Here is a 15,375-nt window from a genome sequence, read left to right as displayed (position 1 = left end):
GTTCGGGTTAATGAAGACCCTGCCGCGGTGCTACTTGTGCTCAATAATATAGACGTGGCTCAGCTAGGGATAATTTACTGTCCCCTGATCCATGCGATTTTTCTTCCTTTCTGGAACAAACCTCGTAGTCTCCTCTGGGCCAATGTGCCAAGAAAGTCTCCCCACTTCCCTCTCCTTCCTCCACCACAGACTCTCTCCTCCACCACAGTTTGAAATACTACCCCCCTCACCATCCATTCATCCTCGCAGGGATGCCAGATACTGCAGAGTTTTTAGGGAGTACTCAAGCAATTGATTTACTAACAGTTTTTTTGTCATTTCTGTGGACCTTATTTCTTTTACATTCAGGGGGTCATTTAGTGTGCAACATGTACTAGATATGTATATACGCTCTCCTAAATTTCAGTAAGTTTTGATGTACATAACTACAGTTTTAGAGTGCTACACCTCTCCTCACCATCCATCTATCCTATCACTCTTGGTGATACCCTCCGGTACTGCAGATTTTTTAGAGAATACTGAAACAATTGATTTACCAACGATTTTTTTTTTTTTTTTTTTTTTTTTTTTAAATAGGATCTATGCCCCTTACGTCTTTTACATCCAGGTAATCATTCAGTGCATTAGATATGCTAAATATGCTGAGCGCAGTTTTACCATTATCTTAATAAAGTTGCATACCATATGCATTCATGATTTTAATAAAAGAAGAAAGGAAAGATGAGCGCTCCACCTTTCAGCAGATCCGTCAAAGAATTTGGGGCAATTAGATTATCCTCGATCTTTGACAAATCCACCGCTTGCTTACATACAGGAGGTCATTCAGTGTGCCCAATGTGCCAAATACATGAGACTTATCTAAATTATCTCATCACATTACCATGTTCCTGCCGTCTGACCAGGGGGTGTCCTCCGCTGCATGTCCCGCACTTACTTAATGTATTTTATGCATCCACCTGTTTGACCTTTGCTTCTGTCCAGTGTCTTCGCAAGTGGTCTGTTCGGAGGAGGGGGGTGAACTCCGTACCAGGCTACGAGTCTACCGCTCAGCTACTCCGCTAGCCCCGATGCTGTGTATAGGAGAGGCGGCACAGGCAGTGTGTGAGACGCGGTCTTCCATTCCTTCCGGGTCTTCTGTTGCATCCTAGGCAGGTGAGCGTGTGTTGGTAGAGAGGCGCAGCGCACGTCCGCTATGTGCAGGCGACTCCTCCCATCCCTCTCTGGTAACTTGAACCTTCAGCTCCCTCCACATGTTTTCTATGAGATTAAGGTCTTGAGTCTGGCTAGGCCACTTCAGGACCTTAATGTGCTTCTTGAGCCACGCCGTTGTTGCCTTGGCTGTGGGTTTTGGGTCATTGTCCTGCTGGAAGAGCCTTCCACTAGCTATTTTCAGTGCCATGGCTGAGGACAGGAGGTTCTCACCCAAGAATTGTTGGTACATGACCCCATCAAATGTCCCTTGATGTGGTGTAGTTTTCCTGTCTCCATAGCAGAAAAACACCCCCCAAGCATGTTTCCACCTCCATGTTTGACAGTGGGGGTGGTGTTTTTGGGGTCATAGGCAGTATTTCTCCTCCTCCAAACATGTTGAGTTGATGCCAAAGAGCTAGATTTTGGTCTCCTCTGACCACAGTTCTATCAGTTCTCCTCTGAATCATTCAGCTGTTCATTAGCAAACTTCAGAAGGGCCTGTACATGTGCTTTCTTGAGCAGGGGGACCTTGCAGGGGCTGCAGAATTTCAGTCCTACATGGTGTAGTGTGTTATCAATTGTTTTCTTGGGGACTATGGTCCCAGCTGCCTTGAAGATCATTGATAAGATTCTCCCGTGTAGTTCTGGACTGATAACTCAACATTCTCATGATCATTGAAACTCCTCGAGGTTTGCTCTTGCATGGAGCCCCAGACTGAGGGAGATGACCAATTTTTTTGTGTTTCTTCCATTAGCGAATAATCGCACCATCTGTTGTCACCCTCTCACCAAATTGCTTGGCGATTTTCTTGTAGCCCATTCCAGCCTTGTGTAGATCTGCAATCTTGTTCTTGACATCCTTGGACCGCTTTTTGGTCTTAGCCATGGTGAAGAGATTGGAATCTGATTGGTTTGCTTCTGTGGACGGGTGTCTTTTATAAAGGTGCTCTTGATCTACAATGCAAATGTATAACTTTTTTGAAATGCGTTTTTTTTTTTTAATCTTTTATTTGTTGTTCTGTACCATTAAATATATACGCTAATTGTTTTTGGCAGTGTGCAAACGTACAAAATCAGCAGGGGATCAAAATCTCTTTTCCCTCACTCTATTTTATTGAATAGTAATGCACAAATACACAATATAATACCCAATTGTTTAGTAAAATATGAAAGATATTACGCCGATAAATGGATACCAAACATGTCCTGTTTTAAAATTGTGCACGCCTGTGGAATGGTGACAAACTACATCCATTATATTATCTATAGGTGATGCTTTAACCCCTTGCCGACCTGCTATAGCCGAATGATGGCTGCAGCGCGGTCGGATAACTACATTGGCGTTGCGCCCCCGGGGGTGCACACCCGGTAATATCCGTGGACCCTGCGCATCATGGATCATGGTAAATGGCCGCTAACAGCGGCTGTTTACTATATGATCACTCTGTCAAATGACGCGATCACTTGTAAACAAACCGGCCTCACATCCATTTCCTCTCTCCCCTCTGTATCGATCGGTACAGAGAGGAGAGAGATCAGAGGCAGCTGCACTGTGGGCTGAATGTGCAGTACCCACAGTGCTGTTGTGACAACGCCATCCATCTATCCATCCATCCATCCCTCCTCAGCAATACTCATCCATCCATCCATCCATCCATCCTCAGCAATACTCATCCATCCATCCTCAGCAATACTCTGCAATACTCATCCATCCATCCTCAGCAATACTCTGCAATACTCATCCATCCATCCCATCCATACCCAGCTGTACCCAGGCATACTCACTCATTCATGCTCATCCATCCCCATTCATGCTCATCCATGCCACATTCTTGCCACATTCATGCCACTAGAGTGCCTCACAAAAGTGAAATATGTAGTCAAATTAGATTTAACATTTATGCCCCTAGAACACCTGATGGTGCTCCCTGCATGTTGGGCCTCTGTATGTGGCCGGGCTGTGTAATTGTCTCCCACATGTGGTATCGTCGTACACGGGAGTAGGAGAATCTATTTTGGGGTGTAATTTTTGGAATGTACATGCTATTTGTTAGAAATATTGTATAAATGGACAATTTTGTGTAAATAAAAAAAAAAAAAGTGTTTTGATTTTCTTTATACATTTTCCAAAAACTTGCAGAAAAAAAATGACCTGTTCAAAAGACTCATTATTCCTCACAGATTATTATACGTTGGTGTGTTTTCTTTCCAAAATAGGGTCATTTTTGGGGCGTTACTTTTGTCCTGGTTCTCCAGGACCTTCAAAAGTCTAACAGGTAGTCAAGAAATTATGTTTAATTTATACGCCTGACTGTGCTACTTGCATGTTGAGCCTCTATATGTAAGAGTCTCACATGTGGTATCGCCATACTCGGGAGTAGCAGAATGTGTTTTGGGGTATAATTTGTGCTATGCATATGCTGTGTGTGATAAATAACCTGCTAATATAAAAAAATTAAAATTAAAAAGAAAATAAATTTGAATTCGCAAAGAACTGTGGGAAAAAACTACAACTTCAAAAAAACTCACTCTCCATGCCTCTTAAGAAATACCTTGGAATGCCTACTTTCCAAAAAGGGTCATTTGTGGGGTATTTGTACTTTCCTGGCTTGTTAGGGTCTCAAGAAATGAGATAGGCCGTCAGTGCATTAAGTGTGATGAATTTTCAGAGATTGCCACCATATCTTGTGGACTCTCGAACTTTCACAAAGACCAAATAATATACACCGATTTGGGTTATTTTTACCAAAGCTATGTAGCAGTATAGCTTTTGGCCAAAATTTATGAAGAAAAATCACTCCTTTTCAAAATTTTATAACGGAAACAACGATTTTTTTATTTTTTTTACAGAATTTTCGGTCTTTTTTTTTTTCTTTCATCGCGTGAACCCCCCCCCCCCCCCCCAAAAAAAACCTGGTGATTAAATTCCACCATTTGTGACTAAAAAATTGATAAAAATTTCATATAGGTACAGTCATGCAACATGACTGAGTAATTGTCATTCAGAATGTGAGAGCACCGAAAACTGGAAATTGGTCTGGTTAGGTAGGGGGTTTAAGTGCCCAGTGGTTAAAATCTTTCACAAGTTGAAAACAAGAAGGGGGAAGAAAACAGGAAAGGGAAACCAACTAAAAAGACCTCAATAAAAATTGTTGGTTGTGTTGGACTTTTTAGGCATAATAAAATATTTAAATATAAAAAAGGAGAAAAGAGAATATTTCACATAAAAATTATTTATTTATAAAAAAGGAGAAAAAAAGTGTATATATAAAACACATCAAGTACTGTTTCATATCCTGTCTAAACTAGTACGTTTTAAACAATGTCCATATACATTCCCATTAGGCATATGAGCCCAAAAAAGAAAAAAAACACGTTAGTACTCCAATATAAAAACTGTTTACAATGGACAGGACATTAATTACAGAACCAATTTGGATATATTCTGGTGCTCAGGACCAATTTTTCCACTTCATTTACAGGTGACTAACACTGGAGTGATTTCTGATTGACTGATCTAATGTTTGCCTTAATAGCCCATGAATTTAATCAAATGTGTACATCCCTGATCATAGCAATTCCCTAAACAGCAATTCCCTAAACAGGTTTCTTTTGAGGGAAATTCTCTACAGTTTTTTTTTTTTCAATGTTTAGATTTGCTCCGTTCACATCTCCACGTATGGGAGCAACAATCACTTTAAAAAAAATGCGCAAATAGAATTGCGGGACCCCCGTCGCCCAAAAGAAGCTCCTGTATTTTGAGCGATTCTGTTTGTGCATTTTTACAGTGTTTGTTGCTCGACGAATTGCAGGAAAATAGTGCAGCATGTGGGGTGCTATTAAAATCATTGGGCAACACACCAGGAACGAACGGGCTTCCTGCTATTTGACACTAGTGTGAATCGTGGCAATTCCGCTTGCAATTGGGAATGTGAAGACGTGACTGAAGGCTGAAATCGAGTCTCTTGTAATTGCAACTGGCCAGCAAATTTACTTCAAGAAAGACCTAGTTGGCATGTCACTGAGGTGTTTTTACACATCCGCTACAAAAATACTTGCCACTATTTGCAGAATATATTTCTATGTATATTTTAAATCTATTTGCAAATCTACCAGTCAAATATCCCACAGTTGACTACACATGGTGGGTTATAGGATTAGAAAATTACACAAGAACAATAATGATGTTGTTGTAGCCCTACAGTACAGGACACATTAGTCCTTAAAAGAGAGGTTCGACCATAACTTTTTTGGGCCATACTTCTCATGTGGGTCACAGGAGTGGTGCACTCCTATTTCTGCACTCCTTTTGACCCAGTGTCAACCAAAGCTCACTGTTGGCTGACATCACAGCTGGTCCAAGCTTTGTAGGGGTCTCCAGCGCTCTTGAGAGTGATGGAGGGGCAAGGCAGAGAGCTGTGACTTAGCACAATCTGCTCACTGAAGACCAGAGAACTGAAAGTGGGGGCCACCCTGAAAAAAGAAAATACATTAAAAATGAGATAAAAATCATGAAGACATTTTTTTTTTTTTTTTACTTACCAGAAATGCCTGTTTCTAGGCACATCATCCTAATCTGCCTCTTCCTCCTCCGTAGATCTTCCTTCTTCTCTCCTCCGTGCGGCGTCTTCTGGGTAATGGGTCGCGCTGTGTTCTGGGAACTGTGTGTCCCAGAACACAGCGCGTCCCATTCACCAAGCCGCGCATGCGCAGTAGGAAACGGGCAGTGAAGCCGCAAAGGCTCCACTGCCTGTTTCCCTTACCCAAAATGGCGGCGCCTGGACCCGAGACCGAGGGACGGGTCAGCCTCGGGCGGCCGACATTGCGGGCGCCCTGGACAGGTAAGTGTGCTTATTAAAAGTCAGCAGCTACAGTGTTTGCAGCTGCTGACTTCTAATTTTTTTTTTCAAAACCGGCCCTCCTCTTGAAGATCAGAAATCATGTTCTCGCTCATTTCTCGGTCTCATTGCCAGCTGGGGACAGCTGCAGCATTGGACCGTTACTGCAGCCACATAGTTGAGTATGTGTGATTTGTTTTTTAACCCTGGGAAAAAGTGATGCAGTTTTTCAGGTGATTGGTCCCTGGCAAAAAAAAGCTGCATCCCCCATACAAAGCTTCCCATTCCAGCTAGCCTCTACGAAGAGAAGCTCATCGCCTCCCTTTTTTTTCCCCCTCTCGATATTTTTTTTTATTACGTTTATATCTGTTATATAACTTGTAGCCACTGCTGCTCTCATATAGCATCTTTCCAGATCAGTTGACTCCTCAGCTAAGCTTTGGGGGAATAGCTATAATGTTGCTTTGGGCACTGAATCTTATGTGGTCACTCACTTTGATTTGTGGTGCATCATGTTTAGCTAGCTACAGGGTGCTGTACAGGTCCAAGGCTTCAATCTGCCCGTGGTGGAACACTGTCCCTGAAGACCTCTTTGAGGGTTTGCCCATTGAGGAGGGTGCAGCCAGGATAGGACTTGTCCCCCACATCCTGCTACTGGAAGAAGATAATCTGCTGCAATGAATCTGGGCTACTGTCCTCCGAGTCCTGTATGCTGTGAGCGTAACTCTGGGGTCTAGGGGAGTGCTAGCTGTGATACTTTGAGTAGAAGCCAAAGCCATATGCAGGCGCCCCAGTTCAGGTGTGCATTTGTCTGTTGGCCCAGTTTTTACTGTTGAGTACAATATGCTGTACTTCCAGCTGGACTTCCCATAGGGCCCACAGTAATGCTGTCCAAGTCCCAATTTCACCAAACTTTTTGTGGATGCGTGCACCATTTTCTTCTCCTGTAGCTCAGACAACAGGCTCAATGTGCTCCTGCCAGTAAAGCACTACAGTAATTGGAGGATTCTCCATAGGCTCCAGTGGCCATAAATGCTTGGCAGAAATGGTGTTAACCTTTTCCATCCTGCTATGACTGTTACACAAGTTGAAAAAAAGCAGAAGTCCATCTAGTTCACCCAACAGAAATAAAAAATTTAATATCTCACTATACATAATCCTATACACACAGCTGATCAGAGAAAGGCAAAATAAAATAAATTCTAAAAGGCGTGGTCCAATTCGCTTCAGCTGGGGAGAAAATGTCTTTCTATTTCATACATCATTGCACACAGAGTCGGGCTAATATTCATTACCTGCTGGCTTATACTTCATCATTAGGTGAATGGACACTGGTAGACCAAAGGTCTTTAGACAGGTTGTGATTCCCTATATAACCCCTCCCATACAGGAAGTGTTTTTTAGTTTTTTTTTTACCAGTGTCTGCAAGGTGGATGGCAGGGTTTATTTGAGCTCTCTGAGCTCCAGGTCTCTAGTCCCCCAAACTGTTCCAAAATTTAAATGGATTTACCGATCGGATCCATTTGACACAGGCTTTTATGCTTGTATAAATGGTACCCGAGCCTCGCAAAGAAGACTCAAGATCCTGCAAGGTTTTGCCTGTAACGTGGCCTCCAGGTGCAGGACCCTGCGGAGTGGTAATCTTGGACACTACATTGCTAAAGTATTTCCTGCAGAGTGCTATACAGGTCCAATGGAGTGGACCCCAAATATGAAAAGGTACCCAGTCCTTGAAGGTCCACGTGACAGGAACTGGCTGTGAAGTGTGAAGATTGGGCCCCAATTGGCCCTGCGCCTAGACGGGTAAGTGAAACCCCTTTATTTTATTATTGTGGGATGTCCCAGTGATTGTAACAGCCAGTCAAGCTAGCTAAAGGCTGGACACTTGTGTGCGATGACCATACAGGGCAGTGCTGGGCTAGCTGTGGGTGTAAGTGTACTTTTTTTTTTTTCTTATTCATGTGCCTGGCTTTTTTTTTTTACCTGTATGATGACACACGTGCTTTTGCAAGAGCGCCGCTGGGCTCAGAAGTTTGGCGGCCATGGCGCATGTGGCTTTGCTGCACATGCGCCGCAGCCCTTATCTGGGCGCACAAAGATTTGCGTCGTAGGCAAATACAGTCCTGCCCGCTTGCCGGGACCGTGCACATGCGTTTGTTTGCACGCACAGAATGTTCTGGTGCACACCCAGCTTATTTAACCCCCCTGACGGTATTCCCGAGTCTGGCTCGGGGTGGAATTTTCATACCAAAAGCGGTATCCCCGAGCCAGACTCGGGACTGCATCGCTGGATCCAGGAGGAGGTTTACTTACCTTCTCCCTCGGATCCAGCGTTGTCTCCCCGCTGTACGAGCCGATCTTCGTGCCCTGCGAGCGTTGCGACGCACGGGGACAGATCTGCGCCACATTCAAAAAGTGAAACAAACAGTATACATACAGTATAATGTAATCTTACAGATTAGATTGCTGTATGTAAATATTTCACATCCCCGTTGTCCCTAGTGGTCTGCCCAGTGTCCTGCATGCAGTTTTATGTAATAAAAACTGTTCTTTATGCCTGGAAACTGGAGATTGTCCATAGCAACCAAAACTGTCCCTTTACATCAAAAATGGTTTTAGACCAGCTAGAAAACAGCGATAATAAATTGGAATCACTCGCAGAATTGAGGGATAGCGATTTGTGGGGAGATCCGTCCTCAAATACTGAAAAGTAATGACAGTGACAATTCTGCAACTGAGCAAATTTCAGTGTTTTTGATTTGATTACATTATTGAATAATTTTTATTATTGTTAATATTATTATTTGGTACAATTATTTATAATTATTTATTATATTATAATTTATGATTTCATTTTTCAAACTTTATTATACCCGGGATGTCTGCTAGACTCTGGTTTGGACAGATTTAAGTGAGTTATTCCTAAGAATTGCAGGACTACAATATAAAACGCCAAATTTTCATGCAAAATAATGGTACCGCTTTTAGCACCTAAAATCTGAAATAATCGTACCGCCAGGGAGGTTAAGCGGTATATGCCAAGCATTCCAGAAGGCAGCTGTGGGACACAGAGCAGGCTCTGAACAGATACTTGCAGTGGTTCATTTTTCCTTACCCGGGTGACGTGAGTCACCAGGTGTTGCTTGGCAGGCTAAAGGTGCTTAGCAGGATTGTTGCATATGGGCTTGGTGAGCCTTATTAAAGGGTCTCCCTTCTGAGGTGTTTTAATATTACAGTCAAGTACTTTGCCGCTATTAAATGTCTTCTAAAAGAGGAATGGGACTAACGCCACAGAGAAGGGCACACCTATGTCATCAGTTCCTGATGAACCTAGTCATATCCCTAGTGTTGTATACCCTGAAGTACCAGAGGCTCCCAGGCAATCTGAGCTGCTGCGCCTACCTGGTATTGTGCCTACAGTCAACGCTGCTGCTTCACCCTTTGTCGCTAAGAATTAACTGTCCTTAGCCCTATCTGTGTTAGAGCACAGGATTGCTGCCTTGATTGCCTCCATCCCGCAGGGTGCCAGGAAGCATGACAGATCCCCCTCCCTGGAGTCTCCTAGTCTAGAGCAAGAATGGGTTGAGGATGAGAGCATAAAGCTCAGGCTTCAGTGGAGTGCCCGGCAGATGAGTCTGCTTCCGAACTATCTGGACAAGAAGATATCCAGACTGTTGCAGAGGCTTTTGATCCTGACTCTGACCTAAATGGGTTTGTTCTGCCTTTTAAGTGGCCTCTTGCAGAGGTGACTGAGCCACCCTGATCCTCTTTGGGATCTTTGAGGCCTTTTCAGGTCGCACAGACTTTCACTCTACACCCCCGTTGGAACAGGCGGCGTATGCTGATTGGGAACATCCTGACAGGACTTTTTTTTGCCTCTTAAAGGGTTTTCTCTTTTATATCCCATGAATGTAAAGTTTGTTAAAAAATGGAGCATGCCAGCGGTAAATGCAGCAGTCTCTTCCTTAAACAAGAACTTAACTTGTCCGGTAGATAACACAAAGGGCTTGATAGACCCTGTTGACAAGAAACTGGAGTTATTATTAAAGGCTTCCTTTTCTTTGGCCAGTTCAGCTATTCAGCCAGCTGTTGCAGCAATTGGTATTTGCCAGTCCGTAAAGGATCAGGTCAAATGGCCTGATAGGCCTAACCAGGAGGATGATCTGCCTGAAAGCAAGACAGACATTCCTCGAGCACTTTTGCTGTTGCTTTAAAGGCTTAAATACGGCAGGTTTCTCGTCTGGCTCTCTTGCCTGTACATATGCGCAGACTTTTATGGCTTAAGAACTGGTCAGCCGAGCTTTCTTTTAAAAAAATTGTCAGGTTTCCCGTTTCATGGGGAACGTTTATTCTGTGATCACTTGGACAAATATATCCAAAAGATTTCCAGAGGGAAGAGTTCTCTACTTCCTGGGAAGAAGAGCACCAGACGTCCCTCGTTTTTAAAACCCAGTGACTGCTTCCTCAAATGTCTTAGTGCCAGGGCGGTTCTGCCACCATCAGAGCCAGAAAAGGCCCTGGGTCCAAAATTTTTCTAAACCCAGCACCAAGCCCTCCTATTGAGGGGACGCTCCCACCCCATTGGGTGGGGGAAAGGCTGCTGCACTTTGCGGACATTCGGAAAACAAGTCAGGACGAGTAGGTCACCTCAATTATATATCTTGCGGTTACAAGCTGGAGTTACGATGGGTTCCCCCTCAGAGGTTTCTAAGATCCAGCGTTCCATCAGATCCTCCAAAAAGAAACGTATTGCTTCAGGCACTACATCATCTAGTGCATCAAGGAGTAATTTTAGAGGTTCCTGTATTCGAAAGGGGCACAGGGTTTTATTTAAACCTGTTTACGGTTCAGAAATGAAACGCGGACACGAGGCCCATTTTGGACCTAAAGGTCCTTGAACAAGTATGAGTATGTGTTGGTACAGTCTTTTTGGATGGAGTCTGTCCACTCAGTAGTAACCTCACCCCAGGGGGGAGACTTTTTAGAAATATCAATATAGGACACATACTTAAACGCACCTCTTTCAGCCTCATCAGAGGTTCCTACGTTTTTCAGTAGAGGAACGTAATTTTCAGTTTGTGGCTCAAACCCTTTGGGCTTGCTACAGCTCCCTGGGCATTCACAAAGGTCCTAGCACCACTACTGGGTCTTTTAAGGGCCCAAGGGATCCTGGTGCTCGGGTATATGGATGACCTCCTGCTCAGATGACTCAGTACAGGCTCTAGAACAGACCATAATATACAGTATCTCACAAAAGTGACTATGCCCCTCACATTTTTGTAAATATTTTATTATAGCTTTTCATGGGACAACACTGAAGAAATGACACTTTGCTACGATGTAAAGTAGTGTACACAGCTTGTATAACCATGTAAATTTGCTGTCGCCTCAGAATAACTCAACACACAGCCATTATTGTCTAAACTGCTGGCAACAAAAGTGACCACATCCCTAAGTGAAAATGTCCAATTTGGGCCCAAAGTGTCGATGTTTTGTATGGCCACCATTGTTTTCCAGTGCTGCCTTAACCCTCTTGGGAATGGCGTTTTACCAGAGCTTCACAGGTTGCCACTGGAGTCCTCTTCCAGTCCTCCATGATGACATCACGGAGCTGGTGGATGTAAGAGACTTTGCACTCCTTCACCTTCAGTTTGAGGATGCTCAATAGTGTTTAGGTCTGGAGATATGCTTGGCTAGTCCATCACCTATGCCCTCAGCTTCTTTAGCAAGGCAGTGGTTATCTTGGAGGTGTGTCTGGGGTCGTTATGTTGGAATACCGCCCTGCAACCCAGTCTCCGGAGGGAGAGGGGGGATCATACTCTGCATCAGTATTTCACAGTACATTTTGACATTCATGGTTCCCTCAATGAACTGTAGCTACCCAGTGTCGGCAGCATCAGACCATGACACTCCCACCGCCATGCTTGACTGTAGGCAAGACACACCTGTCTTTGTACTTCCTTCTAGGACAACAGCCATGCAGACCAATTTTATGCAGTGTGTGGCGTATCGTCTGAGCACTGCTAGGATGACCCCCACCCCTTCAACCTCTGCCACAATGCTGGCAGCACTTGTACATATATTTCCCAAAGACAACCCCTGGCTAGGACGCTGAGCATGTGCACTCAGCTTATTTGGTCGTCCATGACGAGGCCTGTTCTGATTGGAACCTGTCCTGTTAAACCACTGTATGGTCTTGGCCACCGTGCTGCAGCTCAGTTTCAGGGTCTTGGCAATTTTCTTCTAGCCTAGGCGATCTTTATGTAGAGCAACACTTCTTTTCTTTTTAGATCCTCAGAGAGTTCTTTGCCATGATGTGTCATGTTGAACTTGGTGACCAGTATGAGAGCGATAAATTGAACACACCTGCTGCCCATTCACAACTGAGACCTTGCAACACTAACGAGTCACCTGACACTGGGGATGGAAAATGGCTAATTTGGCCCAATTTGGACATTATCACTTACGGATATACTCACTTTTGTTACCAGTGGTTTAGACATTAATGGTTATGTTATTTTGAGGGGACAGCAAATTTACACTATTATTCAAGCTGTACACTCACGACTTTACATTTTAGCAAAGTGGAATTTCTTCAGTTTGTCTGAAAAGATAGAATAAAATATTTACAGAAAAATAGGGGGTGCACTGACTTTTGTGAGATACTGTACACAGTGCGGCATTTGAAAAGGTCTGGCTGGCTCATAAATACTGAAAAGTCAGCCTTGAGACCAGCTCAAAGCACCCTCCAAGAGTGTTTGAACATCACCGCTGCTCCGTGTCTGAACACTCATGAAGGGTCCTGGACAAACATTTTTTTTTTTTGTTGCAAGTACAACGTTTAATAAACTCCTGTGTGCTTTTAAAAGAATGTTACGCAATAAGTTTATGTTCCTCTTTCATATGATGAATGTGTGGCCAGACTCTGAAGTTTCCTTATCTGATGATAACTGTGTAGTATACACCTGTGGAATACAATTAAGCAAGCTGGGTAGTGGATTCAGTTGAGCCCATAGTGAGGGGTGAAAGTTCACTAATGCGCAGATAGACCCAGGAGGGTTTTAAAATCTGGTAAGCAGATATACTTACCTTGTCTATCCTGTGGAGAACACCCGGGTGTCTTCACAAATTGAACATTGGATCAGCACATGTTTTGAGTTCAATTTATGGATGTGGAATTGGGACATTTGGACTATTAATAATTTTTCCTTTAATTTTTTTTCACATTTTCGTCTTTATTGCATTATATTAGATGTTTTTTTTGCACTTTAATCATTACGGTTAAGATTTGACAGAGCTAAACGTTTTGATTTACTTATTGCATCTGCCTGCCACGTTTTTCGTGAAAGCCCTCGCCATCATTCACCAGGCTGAATCTCTATGGGCTTTTCACTCTCCTGATTTACATGGTTGTATGGTTTAGTTGTTTATATTTTTTTCACATTTTCATCACTGCGACAGGTAGTTGTTAAAGCCTCTGATTCCTGCTTCAGTTACAGGGTGCTTATACTGTCAACTGTCTATTTGTGTCTGACTCTTGCATTTGCTTCATGTGGGCCTGTTGTTGTTTCCGACCCCTCAGTTATTGCTGGAGAACATCCTAAAATGTAAGTAATCCATTCCTGTGTCCTCTACTGTACTTTAAGATATGGAATTTACAAGTTCTGTTTTATTGTACTTGCTAGAAACAAATTCAGCCTTCACATTTAAGGACTGATAAGCTGAAATATATTACATTTTTGTGCTATGGTTTCATTATCCTTTTAAAGTCAAGGCTCGTTGTCCTTCATTTTAAGTTTATTTCAAGTTTGAAAATCTGTTATCGAGCTGCTTTTATGTCTGGAGATGTTCATTATCTGCTGCTAGGGACCTGTACCCATGTAACCATCTCTAAGTCTGATGGTCTTGCACTGAATTTAATTCATCTGTTAGATTGTGATGAAAGACTCACACTGTGGGCATCCTGCATTTTCTATTGCTACGGCAGAGTTTACACTTTACTAAATTGTTGGCACGATGCAGTAAATGTACAAATGACATTTGATATGTCAAACTTTCACACTGGGTCATGATGCCAGTGTATTCAGGGGTGGGGAGAGCACCATGAGGTAGGCGTGTGCTGTGGGCGGCTCCCGTCATCCAAGCCTCCAGGATTCCCCTCGCAGTAGTAAGCGCTAAGCCTCATGACGAGCGGTGACGTACGCTGGGAGTGTGTCCGACTCCCAGGCCGAGGCTGAGACGGTCGGAAGGAACTATCAACAGTGCGTTCCGAGTCAGGAAAGCGGAAGCCGAGATCAGCGCACGTGAATCCAGCAGCCCGGCGAGAAGGGGTCGGCGGGATCGGAATGGCCCGGCGGTCGTAAGTAGGAGTAGTGGAGGGACGAAGGACCTAAGACCCAGCCGCCCTATGTACAGCGGGAGCACCGTGGACCAGACTGTTATACGGCCCTCCCAGGACCTGAAGCGGTGAGGGGAGCCCCGCTGAGTGGCTGGAGGAGCGGAGCAGCTGGGAGAGCAGTCGGACGACCCAGGCTGCAAAGGACGAGAAGCTGGAAGTACCTGAAGAGGGGTGAGTGGCAGACGGAAAAACGATGCAAACAAACTGTATTAAAATGCCCTAACAGACATATATCTGACATTTGAGACTATGCAGTCTGTGAATTGTGATTGAACTAAGCAAGAAAGAAGGGAATAGGCTGCCACCCACACCCAGAGACTATTGGAAGGGTAGCACCAGCACTTGTAGTCCCTATTAAGCTTATGCGGTGGGCAGGCACAGAGTACAGGAGTTAAGAAATGAAGGGAGTGCGGGCTGCTCTGTGAACGCATATGACATACCTGACGCGCACGTGCAACTGGCAAGGTATTTGAAAGGCTTTAGTATGCTGCCCTGATTCGTCACGACCTCCAAAAAAAAAAAAAAAAAAAGGCTATTGTATAGGTTTAAAAGGAGAGGGATTAAAGAGACTGTGGCAGCAGGAAGGAAGCAATTATCCGAGACCATCCGAGTGAAAGAAACCCGGGCTTCCATTTTCTCCTGGGCCTCCCCTAGACTAGTGGAATACAGAATTGCTCTCCTTTATGCTTTTTGGCTCTGTGATAGACCTTTTTCCCCAATATAGGTGTTGGAAGAACGGCGGTCTCTCCTCCAAGACTGAGTAGAAAGAAAGTGCTGTTTTGTGTAGGAGTGCACACTACAGAAAGACTCTATATTATTTATCCTGGTGAAAGAGGTGGGGGTAAAAAATAGCATCCAGCCTAAAGAGGATGGAAAGGGGAAGGGGTTAGGAGAGTGCATGGCTGGAGAAAGAAGAGCACTGGAAGATCTTGTGACGTACATATATCC

This window comes from Lithobates pipiens, unplaced genomic scaffold (genome assembly GCF_037356315.1).
Source record: "Lithobates pipiens isolate NorthernLeopardFrog02 unplaced genomic scaffold, aLitPip1_a1.2 Scaffold_19, whole genome shotgun sequence".
In the NCBI taxonomy this organism is placed as follows: domain Eukaryota; kingdom Metazoa; phylum Chordata; class Amphibia; order Anura; family Ranidae; genus Lithobates; species Lithobates pipiens.
The sequence above is the reverse complement of the archived record's forward strand: the minus strand, read 5'-3'. Positions refer to the sequence as shown.